The following is a 27,912-nucleotide window of genomic DNA, read 5'->3' on the forward strand; positions in this document are numbered from 1 at the left end:
GAAGGTGCTGGGATTCAGTCTTGGTTCACTGTTTCATGCTCAAGAAAATATTTCTCTGCTATCGTCTCCACAAGGTCCCTCTTTGTGCTCACCTCCTTTTTTCCACTGAGCTCTTCCTTTTCCAGCTGGCAGATACCTAGCATTTAAAATAAAAACCAAACATAAATGACTAGATCCTGCACTAAAAGCAAGACTGTAACTTCATCCAGTTACTGAGATGAATGGAATCAGATCAGTTTACAGATACTGGGCACTAAGTATTTTAGTCTTGGTTTAAGCCATACCACTGCAGTATTAATCAGCAGTGGCTAAAGCCATAACCTGGAGCAATTAATACTAATATTAACTCCTCTAACACCACATCAGGGAATATGGACACCCATGGAAGTCTGTTATATTAGTCTGTATGGTCTGGCTGAAGCTTGCTGAAACGAAGGCATTTTCTGTATCATTTCGGGATGAAAAATAGAGTATTTTCTGATAAGATTCCATTTCACTGGAAAATTTACAACCAGAATCTTTAGGCAAACCATTAGAAACAGACATTGTCACCTAAGTTAACTCAGTGTTCCTGCTTGTTGTTGTATAAACTTGCAAAAATTTTGTTAGGTTTAGATAAGCATCCATAAATCCCACATTTCTTTCCAAAGATTTCAAGTCTCAGTTATAGTTTAGACAAGATGTTCCCTTCGCACTGCAGCCAGGAAAGACTTCACATACCCCTTATTTATTGCTTTTACATAGAAAATACCATATTCTGTCTTTAGTGATCAAATTTATACATAATTTTTGGGAAAAAGACAGAACTCTTTGGAGCTGAAATGGTGCAGTTTTCTCTTGCCAGCCCGGAAAGCCAGGTTTAGATTGAATCTTCCACATGGCAGCAGTTAGAAGTGCTTTGGTAGAAGATACAGGAAACCTCATCTCTCAGCTGCTACAGTTTCCCATACTGTGTTGAAGGATACACAGAGACTGTGTTCACTTATGAGCTCAAGCAATTATCCTCACAGAAAGAGGGTTTAATTTGCACCATAATTTTTATTACCTCCAGTACATAGAGTGTCTAGATAGGTCACCTACTGGACTCTGGATTGATGTCACCTGATGTAGGTAGACACAAACAAACCATGCAATATAACAGTAAGTACAAACTGCACTTTAATTGGATGAATTACTATTTAACTCAATACCGTGTTCTGCAGTTGTAGGACTATAAGTCATTGACTGAGATGGGAAACACAGCTGATTTATGTGGTCACTTTTTAATACGGACTGAGACCAGCTTTCATTACCAATGTAGCACTGTAGCAGTTCCCAACACTGTTCAAGCAAGTGGAAGAGATGCCAGCCTTCAGGATCATACCCAGTATCCACCAATATAATTTTGCTATAAAACAAAACAGGCAGTGTTGGGCAGGATGGGGATGTCAAAATTAAACTATTTTTCAATTTGGTTTGTTATGTATTTTCACTATTTGAAATCAGGGATCAAATAATCCACTTAGAAGTCACCACTACAAATCAAGCCATGTTATTTCTTTACCTTGCTTATTACCCCTCTTCCACCTCTCTCCATGTAAAAACTATCCTCCCCCATTTACCTTCCACAAGAGGAAAATTATGTTTCCCCTTCACACATATACTTCCCACTACCACTTCCAATCTTCTTAAATAAGACAAGCTAAACCTTACCATAAGTCCCTTTGACAATATTTGTCAACCCGGACCTTCCATCTTCTGTGGAGAAGTTCTCCATATTCTGCAGAGACCAGCAAGCTACTTCTTCACCCTCCTCATTTGGGAACAGACAGACTCCAGGGTCTGGCACCCTGATGCTGGATGACATTCTCTTCCCTTTATTATTGTGCCAAAAGACAGGACAGAATTCACTGTGGTACTGCAGGGAAAAAATATGGTAACAAGTGTGTTAGGAAATGCATTCAATAAATTGTCATGTTTCAGCAACACTTGTCTTCCTGAGGGCTTACAGAATTGCCCATTCCATTGGCACTTAAATGTCGTGTTACCCATCATAATATCCTTGTTATCATCCTCCAAGTGCTTCCTTTTCTTCATCTCAGTGGTTCTTCGGCAAGTAAGGTTTATATATGACCCCTGCATTACAGTTTTAACTCTTCCCTCAAACAGAGCATTAACTTGCCTGATCATAATGCAAATTTCTTTCCCCATTTTCTTTCTGGAGAAAGAAAACTGTCTATGGAATTCTGTCTATGAATGCAACTCTCTCAAGGGCAAATTCCCATTCCCAAGCATACTGCCTCAGCCTTGAAACAGTCTGGGCGTCCTTAAATCATCCTGCCGAAATTCAGGGGCAAACCCAACTGTAACATTTTTGCTGTTACTCTCGCATAGTCCACATCCCAACTTGAAGCTTGCCAACAAATAACTCACATACAATTAAGCGTCCCTCCACATGCCTCTGTATCTTTTTGAAAACTCTTTAACAGAAGACGTGCATCCATTTATATAAATATGATAATACATCACCAAACCAGGCACTGAGGCAATATGCATTGCCAGGAGAGAAATATGGATCTGGGAAAAGAGCTGTGCATTTGTCTCCAAATACAGAGAATACACGGGCACATGGTTTTGAAAAGAACCTTCTTTTACAGAATTCAGTGACTGGATGAGCCATCTGGGGAATGCCTGAACTGAAAAGATTTGCCCAGTAAACATTAAAAAACAAAAACAAACCCCTCTGAAATAACCCTACAATCAAGTTAAAGATGGAAACAATTATTTGATAGGAATGGAGAGTTTGAGGCAGTACCAAAGATAGAAAAGAGTTCTCAGCAACAATTTAATAAACCTAACATTATTCCTGGTATTTAATATCCTAACATCTTTTTGGGGAATATAAATTATTCAATGTTCAAGTGCCCTGTAATTTGATTTAAATGATGAATGGAAAAAATACTTTAATTGTAAAATATATTTTGTATGCATCACACAGAAACTTCAAGCAACTTACTGAAACAGGCTCTCAGGAGAACTGTATGGCTCAGAAGACTGTTAATGGGATGTGGCGTCCTTCATCATTAAGATCATGAGTTGAATCCAGAACATGTTGGAAGCAACTGGAAATGGTTTTTCAACATGGCTAGAAATTCAAAACAGAGTTATTAGTTCCCTTCATTATATCCTCCTCTTTTTTGTTTAGAAACATCTGTAATTCCTGGTGCAGGAGCATGGAAGATTTTCAGCCCTTCTTGACATTTTTTTCAAGGAAGACCACACTACTGGCCTCTTGCTTCAGCCTTGGCCACACTGGTAATCTCACACCTGTATTCCACATGCTCACCCCATTATGGTACACACACATGGGTACACCTTGATCAATAGGATGTCCCGCCATCTTACCAGGTGATAGCCGAGTGGCATCAGTAACTGTGCCCAGCCGCCCAGACATGGCATTAGTGACCACTGCCTTCCCAGGGTCCTTTCCCCCTTGCTCACAAACACCTCCCGCCATCCACCCAGCCGCACTTGATCACCTCCTTCTCCCAGTGCCTCCACAGGGCATCTCCTTGGCAGGACGAACTGGGTCGGAGCATTGCTCCACAGACGCCTCCATCTGCTGACCCCCATCCCGCCCTCCTTCCTGAGGAGACCCGGGCTGAGGCGCCACATCGGCCCCTCTGATTGGCTGAAGGCGTGGCGGGAGGCGGGCGGTGTGCGGCCGTGACAGAGCCGGCTGGAGCCGGCCAGAGCCGGCCTGGGGCGGGTCACGGCCTCCTCCCACACAGGGCACCCGCCCCCTGCCCCACAGGGCCCTGGGCTTTTTGATAAAAACCGATATACTACACCTGCGTTTATTAAGGAAATCCTGACAGGTCCCGGATGATGGTGGCATTTGCTTTAACAATCCAGGACTAGAAAGTCTACTTTTGACTATGATCTTTCCTTTCATGCACCACACTAATTCATGGTATTTTCTAAGTAAAACTGTATGCAGAAGATTTTTGCTCCTGCTTTTCTCTGTAAAATACATACCTGCCTGATCATTTTACAGTTTCTGCTTAAAATACCTGAGGTATTTTAAGGCAATCTGTTAAAATTTAGTTTAACTAAAGCCACAATGACTAAAAACTGAGCGCCCCTTGTTGTTACAAAAGCAGAGAACCAGAAACAGGCAGTCGAAATTATAATATTAAACTGCATCGCAGTAGACTTTTTTTACATGCAACAAACTCTTTTCCTAGAAGTAATTATTTTCCTTCTTGTGAATTACTGTTTTAGTGTACTGCCTGCCCGGCCGATAGCCAGCAGACTTTATGGCATCTCCTCGTTTTGCCACCAATCTGAACTGTGCAACTTTGAGAAAGTGAAGTTTACATTTGTAGCATCTGGTGCATGTAATACCTTTGAAGCAGAAATAATCTATAGCTATCTGTGAAGTTCTTAGTTGTGGTGGTTTGGGCTGGGCTGGCCACCAAAACAAACGACAGATGCTCTCTTTAACAACAAATCTTCGGTCTCTGTTGGATTTTTGATGCACTATTTTAATATAAATAATAGTGGTTGCTTTGGAGTTGTGGGCTCCCGGTTCAAGAAGGACAGGGAACTGCTGGAGAGGGCACAGTGAAGGGCTAGTAAGATGATGAGGGGACTGGAACACCTCTCTTAAAAAGAAAGGCTGAGGGATTTGGGTCTCTTCAGTCTAGAAAAAAGACGACTGAGGGGGGATCTTATCAACACTTATAAATACTGAAAGGGTGGGTGTCAGGAGGATGGGGCCAGGCTCTTTCCAGTGCTGCCTGGCAACAGGACAAGGGGCAACGGGCACAAACTTGAGCATAGGAAGTTCCACCTAAACATGAGGAGGAACTTCTTTCCTTTGAGGGTGGCAGAGCCCTGGCACAGGCTGCCCAGAGAGGTGGTGGAGTCTCCAACTCTGAAGACATTCCAAACCCGCCTGGACGCGTTCCTGTGCCACCTGCTCTGGGTGACCGTGCTGTGGCAGGGGGTTGGACTAGATGATCTCCAGAGGGCCCTTCCAACCCTACCATTCTGTGATTCTGTGGTACCTGTGATCACTGCTTATCAGTTTTACCTGTTTTGATCTCTCCATTCTTTTTAAATCCCTACTCTGAAAATCTGTTAAAACCATCATAAAAGCAAACCTCAATATAAAAATGTGTGGATAAACTAATGTCCTCGAGATGAATGCACAACACACATAAAAAAGGGCACCGCAGGGGCAATAACTTAGAGTAACTGAAAAAGCCAAAAAAAAATGCAGTGGATCTCAGACACATGGACATGAGTCAATTGACCTAACAAAAGTTGTATTTTACCCAGAAAGCTTACCCTCTTTTGTGTCTGAGACCATCGCTATTGATGGCATTGTCAGCTCCTAACACTCAGCAGGCCACCTGCCTGTGTTGTACACATCAATGGAAAAGTGTCAAAACCTGAACAATTCCATTTCTATAAATGAAGGAATTGCATACTGTATGGGACCTTACACAGACATCTTTTAATATCTTTAAAAATCTCTGGCTTCCTTATTACGATGCTCTTTAGAAATGCAGAAACAAATGGCCGTTCATGGGAAGACACATGGCTTGCCTGAGGCAAACTGTGATTAAATGACTAAAATCAAAGACTTTCAGTTAAATAATGACTAAAATAGGTGAGAAAGAGAGCCGGAAAAGTTTAAAGCTAAGATTTTACAGAATTAGAAATATCCTTGTTAAAATATGCTGAGACAAGCTTAGCAGAGCTCCTCCACTGAGAGATCCGCTGAGCTCTCTTGCAGGTTTTGCAGCTTTCAAAAGGGCAATGTCTAAGCCCACCACAGACTTGCAAAGTGAATGGGACCGTGCCATGGCTCAAACTCTGTATCTGGCCACTAGCCCGGGGACAATTAAACGTCTAGCATCACTTCAAAAAGGCTGCACCAACAATTTAGAAGCCATGAGTTCTTTTGGATAATAAATACAATCCATGTATTTGTTACCTATAAAGAAAGAGGAGTTTTTCTCCACAGGACACGTACCAAAGGAAAAAAAAAAAACTTAGAATGCTCCCTGTTAAGAGTAAGGTAGTAAGATCTATTTCTATTAAACTACACAGGTATCTAATAATGAATAGAAGAAACACAGAAGATGAAACACGATTTTCAGAGAAATATACTGGAAGTTACCAAATATCATTAAAGCCATTTCACTGTCATCACTGTCATCAGCAGCTTTATTCTAAATTGGCAAATATAATTTCAGAGACATTGTGGCTTTTCATTGTAACTTGTTTTCAACTTCGAAGGTGTAACTTCAAAGAAAAAAAAAAAAGACCCGTAGAGTTTGTGCACTGGAAACCTCCTAGTAGTGACTATTATTTATGTATATTGGGTAGAAAGAGAAGATTAAGAAACTAGATGAAACAGCAATAAGTGAATAGGAATAATTTGAATATAGTAAGACTAAACTCTAATAAATGTTTTTAATGATTTGCAAACTGCTTAAAGAGAATGGAGATTAATTGTACTGCATCGGCTTGTATAAGGCAGGAGGGCTGTGGGAAGCGTGTTGGCTTTTAGAGGATAAGTGAGATGTAGAAAACTTTCTAACGCTTCAAACCTGATTCCCTTGTGCAGCCTTGCACCTGCAGCCTGCAAAAGCTCTACACATTTGGCTTCCTCCATTTAGTTAGCTTGGCTGTAGCAGTTTCCAAATGATTAATACCACCTTTGTACAGATACAAATAAATACATAAATTGCAATGAACTGAGGATTGAGAATCCTGAAACGTAATTAGCTACTTGCGTGCTTTTTACCAGCAAATATTAAACTACACAGCAAACAGAAATAAAGGACAAAACAGAACCATGCAACATCATTACTCAATAAAAATGATGCGTTTATAACCTCATTACTCACATTTTATAGTTGTGGAGGCTGAAGCACAAAGAAGTGCCTGTGCAAGGTCACACTGCCAGAGTTCGGAATAGAAACCAGACATCTCATTCCCTAGACTAGTGTTCTGCTCACTGTTTTATGAATTGCTTTTTTTCTTTTTTTTTTTTTTTTTCCTCTCGCTGTTTTTTGGGTTGTTTTTTTTTTTTTAAACATAGATAGATCACCATAGTAAACTTACAAAAAGGCCTTGTGTGACACACAGATAAGTATGGACGTAAGATAAGCTGCATCTCCTGAGCTTCATTTGCAACAATAGAGTCTGTTGATTTCAATAAACCATATGCAGAACTAACACCAATGTTAACAGAAATATATAGGAATCTTTACAGCAATGTTCTGGTCGCTCTGAACTCAGTGATAAAATTTCCATTCTGAATAAATTTCACTCACAATATTGGATTTCAACCTTTGTATCTTATAAATTGTCTCATTTGAAAGCAAACTGCTGCCAACAAAAATCCTTCCAGTCACCCCAGTCAAGTCTGGATCCACTTCTGAATGAAGGAGAGTGGTAAAAGGCATAACAACACATCCTTTCAGCTAGATCTTCATGAAGACTCATTTGCTAATGATTCTTTACTTTTCAGTACGCCTTTGGAACATCAAGCGATGTCACTGGAGAAAGAAAGGCGAAAGGAGTATGGGTGTTTACCTCACTAAAGCACCATAAAAAAAATATTTTTCTACAGAAGGAAGTTTGGGGTTATTTTTTTCTCACTCACCCCAGAGCTTCCTTGTAATTGCTATTTTTCCACAAGTAATGACAGACTATTTTAGATAGAAATGCTCCCAATTTTTGGGGGGCAAAATTGGTTACATGATGTCCTTTTCAAAACTCTAGGATTTACATGGTGTAAAAATGTATATGCCTGTGACTGTTCACCTTTTCACTGTTTTACAAACGCATGTGCCATTGTGCCTGAATACAGGTTTAATCCAAGAAGCACTAACAGGAGCTGTGCCTGGGTTTGAACAGATTCCGGCTGTGCTCCAAAGCCACGTGCATCTCCCACAGGCTCATGACTAATCTGAGGGAGAGTAGGAAAAAAACCGCTAAACTTTGTCTTAATCCAGCTGTGGGAGAAACTTGGCAAATAAAATGACTAAAACTGTCTAAGAGACAATGAACTATGCTCAAAGTATACGATTTTTTTTTTTTAAAGCAAACAGAATTTCTGGGTCTTCTCTCAGATTAATGCAACTAGAACTGACTCCAATGAAGCTCATGGTATGTCACCAGATTTATTTTTGTCATCAGAAATCTGGCAGGTCTGTAATTCTCTCCAGTTCAGTATTATAGTGAAAATAAGATATAGATTTGGCTTTTCAGTGAGACCAATTCTTATTCCTAAAACTGTAAAGAGTTACCCCTCATATGCAGTATTTTTAATGAGAATCAGGCCAAGAATCAGGTGAATGAAAACATCAGACACAGTGAATGCTGAAGTTCGCATCTTATAAAACCCAGAAAATCCATAAGCTATAACCATAAATAAAAATATGCATCTGTTATAAATCAGATTATGAAGTTGACACTACCCCAGTGGGGAAATTACGTCACCTCCTGTGACAGCAGAATACCACCATAATAAACTGAAGTCTCAGATTTGGTGTTGCCATGAGATGCTTATCGTGAGAAATGTCTGAGAATCGGTTCATTAGGGCTGTAGAAAGCACAGTCCTGACCACTAACATCAAGAACACAGCGAAAGACATTATTCACACTGCTTTTCCTGGCATTCACACTGCCAGCCAAAACATACCGCAGCATAGCAATTGATATTTCATTATAGACAGGTAGCAAGCTTGTGCCACCAAAAATGCCATCACTCCTCACAGGTATCATGCTGACTTAGGCAACAATCCCGGAGCAAAGAGGGTCAATTAAGCAGTGTTTGATGACACTGGCAAATGCTTAGAGTCCCACTTAGTGCTACAATTTGTGGGACTGACAAACTAAAGGCAATGTCTGCGGAAACAGCAAACTAGGGCCAAGTTCCAGTCAAAGGTTAAGAGCAGAAAGAGTTGCTTTTAGAGTGAAGAACTGCAAAACATCTAAAGGAACACAGCAAAACTGAGCAGATTTTCTCAAACTGCTTAAACGAATAGATTGTTGTCACCATAAAATTTGTAAGAAACAGGGAATTTCCAATGAATTGCTTCAAGTCTAGAATTACTTCCCAAGTCATGGTGACCTGGCTTGAATTTATTTAACCTTTTCTCATTCTGCAAACCCTGTTCTTTGTCCTCGGCTACATTTGTGTGCACGTGTGTGTGTTTTCTTGTGTGTTGTGTGTCGACGGAGCAAGAGAGGCAATGGGCAACTTTGGGTATCCCTGCCAGGTTTCCCACATAGGTTCATTTTGGGGATAAGCTATCCTTCCTTCTAAATTTTCCCCACCTTCGAATAAATAATGATCTACCTGCAAGAGACCCTTCCAACAAAATGAAATGTTAGAAACACACCAGGAAGGTTTAAAAAAAAAAAAAAATGCACATCAGCTTGGAAACCTACAAGCTAGCACAAGTATACATAAATATTTGTGTTTGGCATGCTTCAACACTTCATTTAACAAAGCTATGCCTAAAAACGTTTTTAGTCCACATAAGTTAGTATTTCTAAACCTTTAACTATCTTTGCTGAACTCCCTCTGCATTCATATTTTTGCCTGGCGATGACTAGAAATGAATGCAGCTTCTCGCATGTGGTCATGAGATTCATTTTTAAAAAGCTAAATACCTGATCTGTTACATCCTGCAGATGTTAATGGAGCTCAGAACAGCATTAGTACTTTCTGCTGCCAAATGACACTGCAAACCTTGTGCCTCTTTCAAAACAAATCCAATTTCTAATTTCACCGCCCTTAGTCACCCTTTGGCAATATCTTAGCCTGCAAACAGATCAACTCAAAGCCAGGTGCTTAGTTGCAAAGTTAGGTCCTTTACAACATAATTGTCACAGAACCTGAAACTTTCTTATACTATGTCCGTATTATTTCTTTGTCCTTGCAACACCTGAGGTTGCTCAGGGAGCGGAATAACGCAGCACCATAAATGAGAAGGGAATGTCAGCTGTCAGTCCAAGCATCCTGGATTTGTTTCTCTGCTTGCGTGTACTGGGAATACTGAATTATATTTCAGTTTTATTGGCAGCTGCTTTATTTTGTATTTACAATGACCTAGATTGCCAGTTTACAATCTGCCTGCAAAGCACTTGAAACATAGCCACTCTCTCCCCGAAGAAGTCTTGGGAATCATCTGGCAGGGACAAATAGTACAGCACCATAAGCACACGCCTCTTCCAATCCTTCCAGTTCCTACAGAACTAGGGAACAAAATATTGCTATAATGCACCTAAACTTAGGATTCCAAAAAAATTAAGTAGCCCCAGGAAATAATGCTCACGCGGGCACGTCACATTGAGCTTTGACTTATTTTGAGAAACATAACACGCCCAGCACTATCAGAGATTAGGAATTTAACAGAAACCTATTTGCTTTCCTCCCTAGATTTTGCAAGCATAGGAATAGTTGCAAAGACCAATGCATGTCTATATTTTAAAGATACTAGAAAGGGACCTCCACTTTGAAAAAGTCACTAGAACTATATCAAACATTGTAACTTCCTAGCTTTTTTTTTTTTATTTTTTTTTATGCTGATGTTTTTCAAACGTGAAAGACAATTTGGGGGCATTCACTGTTTGCTTCAGAACAGTTTTTTTAAAAAATACTCTACTACCCAAAGCTTTCTCTCTCCAGTGCTTACTCACAAAAGGAACTAAACACAAGTATTCTGTAACATGCTACACTACAGAATAGCACTGCCACCATCTCTGGCTCTGAACCAGGAATTCACAGTAACACGTTGCATAAGCATTATTTTCATTAACAGATTGATAAAGACAATGTCAAGTCCAAGAACAACCCTGACAATAAAATTGCAGCATCATCCTATTATTAGCACCACAATCAGTCAAATGCCGAAAGATTTTTAAAGGAATTTTGGGATCAGTATTGTGTCAGCAATATACTAATGGTGGCAATTCATGGTCACTTCAATCAGACGTTTAGGTATTTTGTTTCAAGGTAAAGTATTTGCTCTTGTTCTTTCATCCTTGTCTCTTTTATTGCATCTACTCTGGCCTCAAAGTTATTATCAAAAAAAGTTTCCCTTCAAGTTCCCTATCACGAAAATATTTCCCTTTTCCTGCCATCCAAGTCCTGTATGAATGAAATTCGTATTTGTGGAGAAAATGAGCATGGACTACGGACACCGCTCTAATCCTTTTTTTTAACTGTATTTTAAAGGCAATACAAACAGCCCTGCTAAAACAACTTTGTCCTATTTGACTTGATCCTGCAAACCTGCACAGAGAATGCTGCTCAATGTTTGTGTTCAACTCCTAGTTATTTCAGTGGTGGTGTGTATGAGTCCTATATTCATCCCCATAAAAAAACCCCATCACTTAACTGGCCACTTGATCCTTTGTAAGAAGATACAGGGCATGCAGGCACCTCATGCAGTTCCTCAGCACAGGAAACAATCTGTGCAAATCTTTTGTTTCCGGCTCGTAGGGAAGGAATACAAGATAGCAAAGATACAGAAATTATGAGAAAAGGATCAGAAAGGTGACGCGACCTCAAGAGTGAGGGAACGAAGACCAGAGAGGATCAAGAGGATACCCAGAAGTTAAATTTTATGCGTATGTATTTCAATGTCATTTATCAAGCTATGTAACACACATGTGCATTTCACTCAAAGGCTGAGTATTTTTAAGTGTTGTTTCATTTTTAAATATAGTGACTAGCTTTACTATATGTGGTGTTGTATGAATAAAGATGAAAGAGAAATCTGGTCTGCAGGAAAAGGTAAAACATTTCCTTCCTATAAAAATAATGAAAATATTTAAGTGATGTAGTTTTGTCTTCTGGCATGAAGGAAAAAATTCTGTGATGAACAAGACGTTATGGAATGTGCAAGTCGGTATGAGGTACAAGGAATGACACGGTCTGTCTTCCCATGTAATTCCACCTACGAATTGGCGTTTGGGATGAATTTCTCATAAACTCTGCCTACTGAACTAACAAGATACTCAATTTTCCCAGTACGGGTGCCTTGTTTGCTTAATTGATTACCTTCTCTGAAAGGTAAATGCGTACTACTCTTGGAAGTGGTTCATAGCGAGGAAATCCAACACCTATTATGGAGCTTTCACTGAAGTAGGCAAGTACAGGAACAGAACAAGTTTCTGTGGAGCAAGTCTGATGCTCCAGATCAGATATCGCCTTTCTGTGAGGAATAGTTAAGCGTATCAAAAAACACCACAAGAACTCTGATCAACATCATCTTCTTGTATAAAGAAAAGTACTGATAAAAAAATATGCTGCATGCATAAACGGGTAACCCTGCAAATGAAACACTTCCTGATTTTTTCATTCATATTACTAACAATTTAGAATCATAGAATCATGGAATTGTTGAGGTTGGAAGGGACCTTTAAGATCATCGAGTCCAACCTTTAGACAATTTACACAAGTTACATTAGGGGTGTATATACTCACAAGGACTTGGAATATTTTTTTCCATTAACAGTTTATATTTTGCACTTCATTAAATCGTAATTATGCATGGTTGCAAATTGAGTTAAAATTATAGAAATAAGAAGACCAATACACAACTCACTAAGACCTAAGATACAGATGAAACTAATGGCCTCCGCTTTCTCTTGTCTTCTTTTCCTCGTTTGGAGGAAAAAAAAAAAGTCCCTGATAACAAGTGCTCTCTTCAGAGCCTTTGCTTAGGAAATGACTGAAGAGTATCTAAGTGATACGGCAGTCAGTATTCATCAAATCAGGTCGAATGACCAAATCATGAAATCAGAAGGTTATCTAAACCCATCATTCCTGCACCTTCCACTGCACTTACATCGTTCCTGACAGAAATGCATCTTACCTGCTCTTAAAACACTTCCAGCAATAGGTATTTCACAAAATTTCTCTCCTTCATAAAATGATGGAAATGAGATGCAGAGGAGACCTACGTGGAGCCAGAAACACAGACTTTCAAGCAGATGGAGTGCAACAGGGAAGAACCATCAGGGCAGGTATGAGTGAAGCCACTCTAGAAGACGTCATTCAGCTTCGACTTGCAGTAAGTAAGCCAGGCAAAATACTCTTTCAGCACGTCTCCCTTGCCTCTGTCCTCTCCACTTCCAATTAGAATGAATGCTTCCTCTATAACAGTATTGGTTTCTCCAGACAATGTTATTGAGTGGCTAAAAAGATGAGTAAAAGCAAGGACAAAGGTTAATACTACCGCACAGGAGAAAAGATACCAATAGTAGATACATTGGGTTGTAGTTTATCAGCCAGCAATAAACAAATGTCCATTGCCTGTGACCTCAATACACAAATATTTAATGAATTCTTATTTTCAGACACATACAGTCATGATCACAATCATTAATGCAAGAAGAACGTTTCATTATTAGGTCAACAATCTACATAAAAGGGGTCACTCATTCTGCTTTTGACTAAGTTGGCTTAGCCCTGCGCAGCGATTCCAGACTATTCGGTTAAGTGAGATATCAAAATGCTCTGCATGACATTCCAGTTCTGTCAGAATCTCGAAATTCCTTGTGATATTTACCTCCCAGTGCAGGTGAGTGTGTGCGAGGGAAAAAAGTTACATTTCTAATCATACACGCTGTCGTCTTCATTACACAGAAAATCCTTAAAGAACCACCACTTCTGCTTTAATACCTCGTAGGGATGGCCACACTGAGAGTTAGTGACTGCGCAATGCAGAAACCAATCCCCAGATGTGCTATCTGGGGACCTGATGGAAGCGAACGTGTATCGTAAGATGTAAAGACAGAAAGAAAAACCTGTATTCAGACTAAAAGCAAGAGATAATACCTCCGACGTTCTTTGTTTGTAAATCATCACACTGCTTGTAGTGTCCCAGTAGTTCTGCAGCTTGCAAAAATGATTAAGGCTAAAATTAATCACAATTAAATGTTTAAAAATTCTATGACGGTACGGGATACCAAATACACACAACAATATTTATATAAATTAGCACTTTTAATTATCCCAGTCTATAGTTGGCGCACATCTCTGTTGACATAGTGAAGGTAACAAACCATATTCCTCTTATCCAGAAACGACGCATATCAGAAGAGAACCAATCAAGAGAGTCTTTCTTTGACAATTCCTTTCTTCACATATGGGCACTGAAATTTATTTCTTTAACATCACATAGGTCCTACACCTCAGGACTCAGTTTTCCACATATCTATAGGTCTAATTCACTGCAGCTAGAATTCACTTTTCCTGTCAGGCTGAATAAATACGTATTCAAAAAACTGAACTTGGGACATTTCTATTTGCATCACATAAATCTGCCTGGTTTGGTTCACAAGGGTTGTAAAAACCAGGCTCGGCGCAGGGTATACCATGACTCATGTTAATTCAAGTTTTTCAGAAGCATTTGCACACACAAACTCCCGATCACCTCTCATAACGACACAAACAACTAGCAAGCCTTAGATTTTCATATTGACTGCCTGCTCCAGCCACCACAGTTCAGACAGAAATATAGCCAGTTTCTCCCTTCTACACCTGAACCACGATATTCAGCTAGCTAGTAATTGCTTCTTTTGTGGATCATTTGCCTGATCGCTCTCATTTCCAAAGGCAGAAAAAAAGTTTCTTTCCTGCTGGATAAAGTCTACCCAAGAGGAGGAGACAAAAGCTCCCATGACTATTTAATGACTTCGCCTAATGACTGGCACAGTCACTAGCGAAAGCTCCAGAACCTAATCATCCCCACTCATTGCTCTAATATTAGGCTAGTAATTTGGGCTTGTTTTTGCTGTATTTCTCTTTGGCACAAAACCCAGACAAGATTAATATCTCACTCGGACTCTCTCTCACCTAACATCTCTCCCTCCAAGAGTGGCCTCCCACTTTCTGGAGAGAGTTGATCTTGCCCACCTGTGACACTGCTCAATCTCCTGATGAAAAGGGGGATTTGAATGCCTGCAAGAAGGTGAGCAATGAGCTTCTGCCTCCTGCGTGCTGCTGGCTGACTATTCTGGCTGCCAAACTCTTCCTAAGGAAGCCACTGCAACCCTACTTTTTTTTTTTTTTTTTTTTTCTTTCCCCCCCTCTTAAATCTGTTGTAGTCTCTTCTGGGAAATCCTACCTGATCAAGGCATGTTTGTGGATATCCAGACGGTGAACCCTGGTGCAACTGCATGATCTTATTTTCTATTTTTTCTACAGTACCAAGACCAAGGAGCTTGGCATGCCCAGAAACCAATTTTTCAGCACTTAGGGGACTCCATGGGTGAAATCTGAAACACATAAGAATTTCAGGCATGAACAAGTCAGATAATTTGTGGCAGGTCAGGGAGAGCGGTGTCATTATCTTCAGTTTAAGCACCCAAGGAGACAGTTGGAATTTATGTATCTATATCCTCTTAGGGATACAACCATAAAAAAATCCAAGCTAAACTTCTAAGAAGACCAAAAGGAGTCAGCCTCTGGGTCCAAATTATCCCTTCTAGATTTTGACGACAGAACCGGGTGATTTCTATCAACAGGCAGAGACGGAAAACAGGAGTAGGCAGGCAGCATTAGGCAAAGCCTAGCTTATCACCTTTTGGTGTTATTAGATTTTGCACTTCACATTAAATGTTGAACCCTTAGAAGATTTGTTCTAAATATTTGTAATCTTAGGTCTATGTTTTTCAATAGCAATAATGCAAAAGAACAATAAAAATATAAATTTTGCATTTTTATGTTGAATGAAAAGTCTAAAGTTGCAGAGCTACGTTATGTTCTACGGATTTGAATAAACCAAAACACACTACTATTTGGAGATTTCAGAGTCAATGTCCATCTGTCTCTATAAATGCTTAGCTATGAAAATCTGTGACTGTAGCTCTTTTATCTTTGACACGGAAAGTAACCATGTTCAGGCACAGCTTCACAAAACTCACACTGAAGAAAAGAGGGGTGAAACAGCCACCACCAGATCATTTCCACACAAAAATGACTATTGCTGCACGTAGAGTACTCAAATTGCTCATCCAACTACACTGCGCAAACACAGCTATGTGATATGCATGTGCAAATGTTGGTCTTTTCAAATTCAAATACATGCACCTGCAACGTTTTTTGTTAGAGGTCAGCTGAAAATATTGCCTGTCTTGCCTAAGGAGCTCAGAACTTTTCAATATGTATCACATATATATGCAAATATTCACCAGACTATCTTGCCCTTGTTTTCTAAATCACTCCTTTAAATTAAAACAGAAAGATTACAAGGCAAAATATCATTAACAAATAATACAATGTCCCAAAAGAAAATTAATACAAACTACAAACAAGGAAGAGAAAGAGGAAAATCTTTTTAGGGCTATATTTTCTCTTGTCCTATACTATCTTTTATCATGGCACTAGACATTACAGAGATCAACCAACACAGGAAAGATTAAAGACCTGCTGTGGTATTCCCTGCTTCAAACACTTCAAAATGTGGAATTCATCCAGTAAATGATTAAAAGTAGCATCTTCCACTGGAACTTCATCTAGCTTTCACAGTGCCTGTGCAGTTTACAAATATTTCTCTGTACATACTGTGCATGGAAAACCTCATTGGCAAGCACTCAGGTACTAGGACGTGTTAAGGCCAGGGTGCTTGCAGGGGACCAACTGTAAGAGAAGTTTGGCCATTTGCAGTTGCATGTCATGATACAAGAAACATCTGAAGTTAATTCTGTCTTCAAGAGCACATGCTGCTTCTTGAAAGTGTCCTTGAAAATATCACAATCTAAGTGAACAGAACGGCTACTCAAAAATAAGATGACTCAGGAGGAAATATTATCATTTCTATCCTGAGGCAATAAAGTTTACTCAATAACTTCCATTTTGTCTAACCTCTAAACTACTTTATACGTGCTAGAAACATTCTTCTCAGCAAAAGAAAGAAAATGGGAATTTAACTAGATTTCATTCATAAATAAAATCTGTGGGAAAAAAATTATATTCTTTACTCCTTTTAAACAAAGTAATAAGGGTAATAATAAGTAATAACATCTCTAATTAGGAAGGAACAATTCATGCAAGGAAATCTCAAGTTTTTTCATATTTCATGTATCCAGTTTTCACCGTAGAAGTGAAGCTTTGAAAGGGTGCCCTGTTGATATTTTTGCCAGGGGAGATATTACAACAGTCCAAAGCAAGGGGGATAGACCAGAAGTGCTTCCAGCAACCACAGTATAGAGTTACTGGGTGTTAAACAGAAAATTCCTACAAGAGTCACTAGCAGTATCCTCAAAGGTCAGATGTAAAGTTTAGAAATGGTCACGGAAGGCAAAAAGAACAAGGAAGCCTTCGGAGAGCGAGAGGAAACATACAGAAAGGAGAACAGTAAGTGCAGAACTTCAGGGTAAGAAGGGAGAAAGAGAACCACGTAAGAATAAAAAGATTTAAGAGTCCTAGGGAAAAAAGTTTTGACCTAGCAAAAGGATAGCACACACACCACAGATTTGATTAAACACTGCAGTACAGTTAGCCACAACCATCCCATGAGCAATATACGGACTAATAAATTGGGAACACTGACAAACTGAAGAGGATTATAATTTATGACTCCTTTGGTTGAGCATCTGAGCCCCATAAGCACATCTGGCTTCCTCAGTGTCTGTGTTCTAGTGACAGATGTCATTTCCACAGCAGTTAGGGATGCAAAAATGAACATAAACCAATGTATTACCGAACTTACCGGAGGAAGGAACTGGAACATGAAAGTACGGATAAAAATACAGAAGCCCAAACAAGAAGCAAAGTTCCACAAAGAGGTAGATCAGAAGGCTGTTATTCTACACGGCCTCAAGTTGACATCTGAGTATGGACATTCATAATCATTGCCTTGCGGCTCATTTCTTGGGAGATCTGGGAGGACAAATGCGGCTGCGTGACTTATTCTTACAGTGCCAGGGTTGAGACATGCTTTAAGAATTCTCATAGTTCAGAAAAGAACCAGTGCCAGGTAGAAGCAAAGATATGTTTTCCTTATTTTTGCAAACTTCTTTCCAATGCCATAATAAGGAATTTGTAAGGAATAAGGAATTTTGACAAATCCTATCAAGTTTCACCCTGAAAAATGTTAAGATGACTGCTTTAGCGTACATATAAGAAGTAGTTCCAATTAAATGCAGGTCCTCAGTGTAGTTATAACTGGCCATGAGTCTGGATGACTCCGGATAGGACTGGACCTCCTCATTTCTAGGATCAGTGTGAGAACTGCTATCATCAGTACTGCCTTGTGAGAAAAGCCCTCTCAATGCACCTGTCTGGAAAAAAAATGCAATAGTGAGCCAGTTTCCAACTCCAAGGATCTCCGCAGATTATGCCCTTACCTCCCCTAGGCAGGAGTGATTCCCAGGCCTAAGTCCCAATATTTCAGATTTTCATATGGATTGCCAGGGCAGGATGTTGGAGCATATACAACTGGTTGCATAATCAAATATTTCCCTTTAAATTAAGCCAGTAGCAGGAAAACCACAGCCCATTTTGGGCCATGAGAAGTGGAGTCCTTGGTCGAGATACCAGCATTTTATCTCTGCTTCTGATGCAATTTCCTGAGCGTGCTTGAGAGCAACCTGAACTTAAATCCATAAAATTCTGTCTGCATTGACCTGTGTGTACTTAAGTACCAGTCTGGATATTGCATTATACTACTGTGGTATGGGTTGTATAAGAACCATAAAGAACTTGAAAAACACTCCCTTAAAAGACAAGTTCTGAGCCCTCACATACGCAGTTTTCTTTTCAAAGTGTTGGTGCAGTCAAACGACCCAGCATATTGTCATCTTTCAGTTCAATTGTGGTTTGGGGAAATGAGTCGAGACTTTCCAGTGTCTGGTCTGCGGTAAAAATGTCTACAGATAGGTAGGACTCCTTTTATTATCAATATGAAGTGTTATATAGAAAATATGCATTTCCAAAGAAGAGTGAAATAGAGGCAAAACTTCCAAGAAGTTTTGTCTCAAAATGCATTAAAGGAAGTCTTCTAAACTTTTCTAAAGAAAACCCTTAACTCTAGAGATGGGTTTGAGGAAGGAAAAGAAGTGGTAATGTCAAAAAGCAACATAAAGACTGAAAGATACAGTACCAAGGAAGCATAATTTGATGGGAATTGCAGGTCATTCCTGCTGCCACTGAGAAAGGAATTAGGGTGTGGGGGACTGCTTAATGCTCCATCATGTGGAACATAAGCCAATAAAACTTTAGTTATTCAGTAAAATGCCATTGTAAAGTCTCCTTGCATTGACTTTGCCACTGCTGTTCTGTATATAGGGTTTGAATTACTTCCCTGGGAACATTTTCTGTTTACTTTCCTTATCTGAGCAATTTATTACAATTGATGCAACACTGTGTTATGACATCAATATTAATAGTAACCCATCAATAATAAGATGACTTTTTATGTTTCACAACCATGCATGGACATCTTCATAAACTGCACTACCTATTGTTACTATGATGTATGCAATGATACACAATCTTTCATAAATACTGGACAAAATATGGTAAACCAGATAATAATTCAATAACAGCATCAGAACATACCAAGAAGTCAAAACCACTAAGTCTAATCTTAAAAATATAGAGTAAAATTGCTTTCTGTGTCATACAAGAAAAAAATTGATTGAATTAATTAAACTGGTCCTGAATCAGCACAAGATCTTCAAAGGGTATCTACCAGGAGTCAGTTGCAGACTGGAATGCCTCCACAAGAAGCTCGTTAAGGGCTCCCTGTCTACTGGAATCAGTATAAAAGACTCGACTGGTTCCCACTTACACCTCAGGGAAAGTTTGCATTGCCAGCCAGGAGTCTTTCCGAGATCCCGGAGCGACAACTCGGCCACGCGGGGCCAAGCACAGCCCTAGACTGCAGTTTCCAGTGAGCTGCACAATTATAACGGCTCCGTTGGTGACTTTGCCCACTCTGGTGCCCCAGAAGACCAGGGATGCTGTCACTGAAAACAATTATAGCTTCAGGCAATCGTTACTGCTGAAGAAGCAGTTTGTCTCTACACCCTCCATCGCGGCTGCCACACCTCCCATCTACCCAGGCAACCGCAGCCAGCAGGAAGGTCTTCCTGGCGAGCTGCATCGCAGATCCATCCTGCCCCTACTTCCCCTCCTTCCTGCGGCCGAAATGGCCTGGCCATACGCCCTCAGTCACATGGCACCAAAATTCAATTTTGATTACACCGACGAGGAGCTTGGAGCCGTCTCTGGCATCACTCTCACATGACGGTGCTGTACCACCAGCGGACACAGGGCCTCCCTCAGCATCGCTCTGTCTCTTCCCACCACTCACTGGAGTGAGGGAGGGGAGCGGTGGTTTCATTCCCCAGGTTTTCTTACTCCGTCGAATCACAAAAGCCTTGCCCTTAGCTTTCCACATCTGAGATCAAACCCAGCACAGTGGCCAGGTGCTGCAAACAAAAAGGAGAATTCCCTGTCACCTTTCTCCAGAGGGACTGACCTAAAATAACCAAATAAAATGTAGCTGTTGAAAATACTGAACTATCACATTTAACTTCATCACAGAGGAAAAGCTGGAGTGACATCAGTAGATGGATCTCTAAAATGCCAATGAGCCGATGAAATGATTCATCTGAAATGGGACAGCAAGGCAAACAGGAGTTAGAGTGCTGCAAGTTTCCATTTTCAAAACTGAAAATACCATTAAAAAAATAAATTAATAAACTTTGAATTCCAAAATTTTACTATTTTAACCATTTCTCCTGGTGAATTTGAGTCTCAGAAAGACCCCCACCTTCCTGAGCATATGAACATTTACACGCACTTTCTCTGGCAAGGTACGCTGGGAGGAGCTTAACAGAAAGCAGCCTTTGAAGAAGGTGAATGAAAGAGCCTGCGGTTCCTAAAACCCAATACAGAGAGGACCTCCCTCCTGCCTGTCCCTCTTGTCCTCACTGAGCTTCTATCAAAAGCGTTAAGAGAAGACAAAAGCTCTCTGTAGCTCTCTGCCAGGGTATGCATTAGAGCTGAGTTACTGCTGGATGGTTTTCTGATCTATTAGGGAATAAAGCCGCAACCCACTTATACCATTTTTTCCTGTTACCTTGTCTTTCTTTTTGCCATAACTGTTACAAAAACGTACTTTCACTCAGTAGTTTTCTTAAAAACCAACAAGTCCAGCCTAAAATTGAACGTAGTCACTGCTGTCATTTAACAAACTGCAGTTTCTTTCTTTTTGAAGTCTAAAAAGGCTTGTGCTTGTTATCCAGCACCATTCCACTTTACCTGTTCTATGACAATGCTGTGTAGACAATGGTTTTTTTTGGAAAAAATTCAGGCATGCCACGGAAAGGAGAGAAAAAGCATCCAACAAACTTTTGAATCGTTCCAAACACAAAATTACAACATAGTGACTAAATTCTTATTATAGGGAAGCTCCACATTTTTCGCTCAATGAACAAGAATTTCTCTAGCACCTGCCATTGGCATTTTTACTATTCCATCTGTGATTTAACAAGTGGCCTGTAGGAAGGTGAGAACTGCTTACAAAGAAAACTGCTTCCTGCATCTTTCAGTGTTTCTTAACACATCAAAACAAAGAAAAGAAAACGGAACCACTAGAGATGTCCACCTCTTTGTGCATCACCATGACTAAGCCTATGAACCCTCCCATTAAGGCATGGCGGGCAGTGTTAGCGGTCAGAGTATCGTCCATGTCTCTGTGTGAATTTTAAGTTACTAACTAACATTGACACATCCTAGCTACGGTTGCTTGATAAGTTGCTGCCAAAACTAACACAGAGGTTCCTGGCTAAAAGGCGTTAGAAGCTATCAAATGACACTGCCTTTAGTGAAACATGACCAAAAACCAGCCAGCAAACTGCCAGTCGCCATTGCCATTGTCTCTGGTTCGCTTGTGCCTCATGTCAGGGAGGTACGAGACCCTCACAGCGACAGTCTGCGAGACACCCGCTAATTCACTGACCAACTTCAACAAGGAAAGTCATAGAATCATAGAATCATAGGGTTGGAAGGGACCTCTGGAGATCATCTAGTCCAACCCCCCTGCCAGAGCAGGGTCACCTAGAGCAGGTTACACAGGAACACGTCCAGGTGGGTTTTGAATGTCTCCAGAGTTGGAGACTCCACCACCTCTCTGGGCAGCCTGTTCCAGTGCTCTGCCACCCTCAGGGTAAAGAAGTTCCTCCTCATGTTTAGGTGGAACTTCCTATGTTCCATTTTGTGCCCATTGCCTCTTGTCCTGTCCCCGGGCACCACTGAAAAGAGCCTTGCCCCATCGTCCTGACACCCACCCTTTAAGTATTTATAAGCGTTGATAAGGTCACCCCTCAGACGTCTTTTTTCCAGACTGAAGAGACCCAAATCCCTCAGTCTTTCTTCATAAGAGAGGTGTTCCAGTCCCCTCATCATCTTTGTAGCCCTCCGCTGCACCCTTTCCAGCAGTTCCCCGTCCCTCTTGAACCGGGGAGCCCAGAACTGGACACAGTACTCCAGGTGCGGCCTCACCAAGGCAGAGTAGAGGGGGAGGATGACCTCCCTTGACCTGCTGGCCACGCTCTTCTTGATGCACCCCAGGATGCCATTGGCCTTCTTGGCCACAAGGGCACATTGCTGACTCATGGTCATCCTGTTGTCCACCAGGACTCCCAGGTCTCTTTCCACAGAGCTGCTCTCCAGCAGGTCAGCACCCAACCTGTACTGGTGCATGGGGTTGTTCCTCCCCAGGTGCAGCACCCTACACTTGCCCTTGTTGAACTTCATAAGGTTTCTCTCTGCCCAGATCTCCAACCTGTCCAGGTCTCTCTGTATGGCGGCACAGCCTTCCGGTGTGTCAGCCACCCCACCCAGCTTGGTGTCATCAGCAAACTTGCTGAGGGTGCACTCTATCCCAGTCAGAAGTCAGAAGGAAGCACTGTCGTAAGGGCTTTCAAAAGGACATTGAGGAAATGAAGCATTTGAGTCCAAATTTTTAATGAAATCTGGTGTGCAGAGAAACAGAACTACATTTCATGAGTCACCGCATATAGCTGTTCCCCAGTGTCTGGGATGTTACTTCTCTTTCTAAAACATACCTATTTTTAATCTAAGAGAATAATTTCAGTAGCTCAAATATTACCTCGGTGTTTTAATTGTGAGTAAACATCAACTTAACAGTGGAAAACACTTGAAAAATAATGAGAGAACAAGTTTTGGGTCACACCAAATACTTGAATAATATTAAAATTTACATAGTTTACCTATGCTATATTAATATATTAAATAATATTCTGCTGCTAGGAGGAAACCAGATGATTCGGTAGTTAGGAAACTATCCTAGAATTTGGGTAATCCATCCTCAACAGATCCCTGTGCGCTTGGTGATAAGCGAGGTTTTTTTCCTCTCTCAAACTCCAATATAAAGTATTCTACATTTCCTCCACCTTTCAGAAATGCTGCGAGGATTAACATACCGATGATTGCTGATAACTGAGACACAAAGAGGATGGAAACCGTATAAAATTTCACATTAATAAACAGCCAGGCCAATTAAGTGCACGTTAACAAAATCCCCAAGAAATAGCTAGTCTCTATGATCTGTAGGTGGGAAATACGGTTCGAGCAACAGAAGAATCAAAGGGAATCCAGAGCAGCACTTCATCCTTGCACTGCATACGTACTGCCCAAAGGTCAGGCAAAATGAATTCTTATCAGCCTCTGGTAGCCACAAAGGAACGCAAAGACAACCAGCTCTGCGTTCACGTGTGCTCAGAAGCATCCCTTGCCCTGACCATGCTGAAAACCTCACCCTGCTTTTAAAGAAGGGCCGAGCTTCTGAGGACAGGACTGCAAAAATGCATATATAATGAGAGATTCACAGCTGCCACGCAGCTATTTGCCATGCTATAGCAGATAGAAGAAAAACAATCAAAAAGGGAGCATTTTGCACACCCTTTGCACAGCTCCGGCTCTGCCGGACTGCATAGTTTTCAGTGTGGGAAGCGGCACAAATCACACAAATGTCAGCGACATGCTGACATTTCATTTCTCGTCAAGGTCTCACCTCCAAGGTGGAGCCCAGGCTTTACTCAGAGTCTCGTTTTAGACACCGCTCTGTCCACAGAGTCTTTGCAGAAAAAAACCTGAGGTCAAGCCAGCAGACACCAGCTGCCTCCCATCCGAAAGCACTGCTTTTAATGTCAGCATGGAAACGCCGTCAGGTCAGAGCTCGCATGGATGCAACGAGATAGCAAAGGGTGGAGGAAGCTCAGGAATCAATGAACATTGGCCAGATGCAAATTGAAAAATCCAAAATTCATAACTGGAGGCCTAGATGTGACTTGCGCACTGTCTTTAGTGATATATACTTCGTACATATTGTACAAGATTTATAGGCAATTTTGTTAATGGCTTGTACCTAAATCAATCTTTGAAGTAGAAGCACCACACACTTCCGACCATAAAAAAACAACTAATCCTTAAAACCAGGTAAAACAGAATATGAAAACAAGCTAGAAAGACCAACATTTTTGCATGTCAAAATTAATAAATGTCATATTTTGTGCTCACACAGAAAAAAATGCAAGGTCCCTTTCAGCAGATCCAGTGAACACCGTCATACCGAATGTTGAGTTTTAACACAATATAAAGCCATCTGGTGTGGAAACTCAAGCTCAGCAGATGCATTTGGAAAACAGAGCATTCATTTTTATTGTGCACTAAAATTACATTTAAAGTGTGCTCAAAAGCATAACTAAAACAGATTGTCCCTTCTAGCATTTATGTTGCAGGCATCAATGAGGCCTGTATTTGTTGATTCTGTGTTCGGACCTTTGGTCTGCTTAGTATCCCTGTCAAAATATTAAACGGGAAACTTCTTTCCTTCTGATAAACGTGACTCCAAATAATCATCTAAAGGCTCTCTTATGCTTGTTAGCTCTTCAAATTTTCTCAAGAAATTACTCTAATCGCCTTCAAAGTTTGTGCTCTATGAAAATTCATGTAACTAGAAAGGCAAAGCATTACAAGTTCACTGTTTTTCCTATTAGCTACATTAATTCTTAGTCTTTAAAGCAAAATAATTATATAAGAAAAAAGGCAGACCAAAATATAAGACATTTACTCCTCTTGATATTGAAAAAGCCACAGCTCTGTGACAGTAATAACACCATACCCAGTACCCTATAAAAGTAACAAGTTCATCTGGAACTTGTTATTGTGCATCCACATTTTTGGAGATTTTTGTCTTCTGACACTAGAAATTGGTTAACTTCAAAAAAAGAGACCACAAGCCTACTTAAACCAGGTTCGTATTTTGTCTCTCATACAAGCCATGGTAATTCAAGAAGTGAAAATAAGTCTTGTTCCCTTATAAGAAGATTTTGGGAAGACAAAATGTTCTATGATGGTTTTCAGTCTCTGACCAGATTAGTCTTAAAATCAGTATGGACAGTAATATGTTCTTTATCTGGTGAAGAGGTAAACTTAAAGAAATATTCTCAAAACTGAATGCGTTTTCCATAACTCAGAAGTAACCTGGACGAGACTTTGAAGTCTTTTAAAAGTTCTAGGGTTTTTGTTGTTGTTGTTTGGTTAGCTTTTTTCCAAAACCTACCCGTATTCCACTCTAATTTTCTAGTGTTTGCAAAGACAGCTCTCCATCACCATTGACTTTCCCATCATTTCTGCTGTACCATGCTTAGGTCCAGAAAGCCCCAGCTTCAAAGTGCTTTGAAACCTTCCTTGGGGTCACAGCACTTTCATCCACTCCTGGTCCTGGACCCAACCGTTCCCTACACTTACCTCACTCATGACTGAGGCACCAAAAAAGAAGAGGATCTCCACGGCTCCAGATTCTTGTTGCTTTCCCAGATCTTCCACCACCAGTGGAATATTGCCAGCACAGACCCCAGCTTGACCCTACCAGGAAAGGATTTGCCCATACCTGAGCTGTGACACTGCTGGCCTCTTCCCCTTTTTTATGCCCTCCCTAAATTCCAGCTCTCAATTTCAGGGCTCCTATAATGCAGTAGTCAAGCTACTATCCAAAGCTTGTAATTCATGCTTGCTATAAAGCATTATACAATGCTCTCAATGAAGGGCGCTCTCTCTCTCTCTCTCTCTCTATATATATATCTCCATCTATATATAAAAAAATAATAACTGCATGAGTTGGATTGTATGTCAGCAGTATTCCTCCTTGGAAACACATCTTTGTATTGAAGGTCTGGGAAATGCATAATACCTGCCGTATTTAACTTCTTTTCCTTGAACGACACAGATTCATGCGGTGGCTTTCAAGACTATTTCTTTTGTTGCCACATAAACCAGTTTGAATCTGAAACCAAAAAAGAAACATTAAATACTTTGGGATTTTCTTTTATTTGCAAAGAATGGAAATATAATTGCACCTGGCAGAGGTAAGGAACTGCTGAAAGTCAAATCGATTCTGAATCTATGGGCCCAGCGTAAAAGCAGAGAGCAGTCTGAAAGCCTAATTATCTCAAAGCCATCTGAGATGTGCAATAAGCTTACAGAAATGCACTGCCTGTCAGCTTGTGTTGCTTAATTACAGCTTATGGATGGCTAAATCAGTGGTGCAGTCTGACTGGCTGAATATTACTAAGTATTTCATGACTGCCCTCGGAAAGAAGTTCCAAACCGCTCAGCATACAATTGAGAGCCAGGAATCCGCCACCTCTGCTACTGTGCACACTGTAGGATCAGTGGGTATCACTTACGCTACAAGCGCTGTGATGTTTACATCAACGAATAAATGAAAAGACATACCACAGAATCAGAGGGCAATTTTTAAAATCTGCTTGTCAAAAGTTATTTGAAGGATTAATTACATTTAACTACCTGCTAGCTTTATGTTCTGGCCTATGCGATCACAAATTATATTTGTCAAAACAATATAATTGTGAAGTGCACATGAATTACGTGTATCCGTTTTATTCACAAACTTCCACTACCTCTACAACGGCATCTGCATAGAACGCTATGTGAATTTTGAGAACAAAATATTAACAACATAATTTTGTCATCCAATAGAAAAATTACATGGAGGCTGAGGATTGCAAATTAGCCTGGATACAACTAAATTAATGAGCTATTGGGACAACCCATCAGAAGTCATAACAATTGTAACAGTACCAGGAATGACTGCATCATGCTTTCTAATAGAAGCAAAGAAAAATTCAGGAGCTCTTAAGGTTTGACATTTACAGAAGGTCAGGCTACATACTGTCTTCTGGCCTTAAACAATGCAAACAAAAGGAGTTTTCTCTCTCATAAACTTTTGTTAGACAAGATACTCTTAAAATATCTGGAGCTGTGCGTAGATATACTGGATGAATATATTTCCATCTTTTAGACCAAAGGTAGGTGGGGAAAAAGGGAAAGAACAGAACACAACATTACAGGAGTTTTCAAGGATATGTAAATTCACTGAGAAGTACTTCTTACTGCTCTTCTGAAAAGAAATATATGGTGATATAAGCAACAAGTAACAATGCGGTATCACTATCATAAACAGTAGCATTTGAACCACCTATTGATGGATGCTTCAATGACTGTTTTTAATGTGGTCCGGATCCAGGATCTTACCGACTTCAATGATCTTCAAATCAAGCCTAAAGAACGTATGATCACACTTCAGCACTAGTGAACAAAGAGAAACCCAGGCCAGGCCATCCTAGGGACACAGAAGGCTGTAAGGAACATAGGAAATTGTTCTTCAAGAAACCCATACATTATCTGTACAGGGTTAAACACGTAAAACCTTTCTAGAGCAGTTCTAACCGCATAGAGAGAAGAGTCTTGTCCTCCAACCCTGAGCATAGTAATTTCTTTACTTCTTTCTTGGTATACGGCAGACCAAGGTCTTAGCGCAAAGATAG

General features: G+C 40.4%; 1 long non-coding RNA gene across 1 annotated transcript; it reads right to left on the reverse strand.

Moving 5' to 3' along the window:
* LOC134517357 (uncharacterized) lies at window positions 1–27,692 on the reverse strand. Its single transcript, XR_010071604.1, has 7 exons — window positions 27,620–27,692; window positions 26,256–26,348; window positions 15,153–15,303; window positions 12,897–13,218; window positions 2,996–3,124; window positions 1,693–1,897; window positions 1–136 (listed from the first exon to the last, which is right to left on the reverse strand). It is a non-coding gene; the product is annotated as an uncharacterized LOC134517357 (long non-coding RNA).
* Window positions 27,693–27,912: the final 220 nt, after the last annotated feature.

Source organism: Chroicocephalus ridibundus, chromosome 6 (assembly GCF_963924245.1).
Source record: "Chroicocephalus ridibundus chromosome 6, bChrRid1.1, whole genome shotgun sequence".
Taxonomy (NCBI): domain Eukaryota; kingdom Metazoa; phylum Chordata; class Aves; order Charadriiformes; family Laridae; genus Chroicocephalus; species Chroicocephalus ridibundus.